We start from the raw sequence: 1,637 nt of genomic DNA, 5'->3' as shown, positions 1-1,637 counted from the left end.
TATCTATTGGCCATTTGTATGTCTTTTGAGAAATGCCTATTCAGTTCCTTTGTCTACTTTTTAAGTGGGTTGTTTGTTTTCTTGCTATTGAGCAGTTTTGAGTTTCTTGTATATCTGGAATGTTAACCCCTTATTAGATGTTAAGTTTGCGAGCATTTTCTCCAATGCTGTAGGTTGTCTCCTAACTTTGTTGTTTCCTTTGCTGTGCAGAAGCTTTTTAGTTTGATGTAATCTTATTTGTTTACATTTTTGTTGCCTAGTTTTAGTTTCAGGTTTTAACAGCTAAGTCTTTAATTCATTGTAGGTTGATTTTTGAATATGGTATGAAATAAAGGTCTAATTTCATTCTTCAACATGTGGATATTCAGTTTTCCCAGCACCAAAAAGACATTCCTTTTCCCATTGATGTGCTAATTGTTGAGAATATAAACATGAAACCCCAAGCTTGTCTTCTTCCTCTGAAAGCTCCTGTGGACCACCCTGCCTTTTTCCTGCCCTTATGCTAGTGACACCCTGTCCTGAATATGAGAATTGGAGTAAAGCATTTTTTTTGTTTTTTTTGAGACGAGGTCTCTTGCCTAGGCTGGAGTGTAGTGGCGTGATCATAGCTCACTGCAGCCTCCAGCTCCTGAGCTCAAGCGATTGTTCCACCTCAGCCTCCCGAGGGCTTGGGGCTACAGGTGTGCACCGCTATGCCTGGCTCATTTTAAAAATTTTTGTAGACACGAGGTGTCTCTGTTGCCCAGGATGGTCTTGAACTCCTACTCTCAAGTGAGCCTTCTCTCTTGGCCTCCCAAAGTGCTGGGATTACAGGTGTGAGCCACCACACTCGGCGCTTAACCATTTTTAGGTGTACAGTTGAGTAGTATGAAGTGCATAGTACGTTCACATTGTTTTGCAGTCAATCTCCAGAACTCTTTTCAATTTGCAAAACAACTCATTAAAGAACTCCCTGTTCCCTTCTTCCCCTCTCCTGTGGCAACCATAATCCTACTTTCTGACTCTGAATACGTCATTTGCTTTTTTTTTCCCCCCCTCTGCTTGTTCCCACATAGATACTGATAGTCTTCAGCTCTTCCAGCTTTTGATTTTCGATTGTGCTATCTAGTTGCTATTTTTATGTAGCAATTCAGGAAGATCCAAAAACTATGCTTCTACCATTGCCCCCATCTCTTCCATTCACACCTGAACTTGCCACAATAAAGCTTTCACACAAATTGAAGACTGCTTTTCAAAGTCATGGGTGACTTCCATGTTGCCACGTCCATCGTCCTTACTTGACCTATCAGAAGCACGGGACACTGTGAACAGTTTACACTGCACTGCAAACCTTATTCAGATTTCATACACTCATCCTTACTTTTTGAAAGGGATTCTTCTTCACATTGTAGAAGGAATGCGGGAGGCAGATAACTTGTCTTTTTAGTTCTTAGGTCTGTGCACCCACAGAGTCATCCTTGTGGCGCCTTATCCACATACAACTGGACCTGATTTACTTCCTAACTCCATCTTCTGGGTCGGCCTTCCTTTACCATTTGAAAAAGCGTGATTGGGCCTGGCGTGGTGGCTCATGCCTGTAATCCCAACACTTTGGGAGGCCAGGAGTTCAAGACCAGCCTGGGCAGCATGGTGAAACT

This window comes from Mandrillus leucophaeus, unplaced genomic scaffold, assembly GCF_000951045.1.
Source record: "Mandrillus leucophaeus isolate KB7577 unplaced genomic scaffold, Mleu.le_1.0 Scaffold407, whole genome shotgun sequence".
Lineage (NCBI taxonomy): Eukaryota > Metazoa > Chordata > Mammalia > Primates > Cercopithecidae > Mandrillus > Mandrillus leucophaeus.
Note: the sequence above shows the minus strand (reverse complement) of the source record.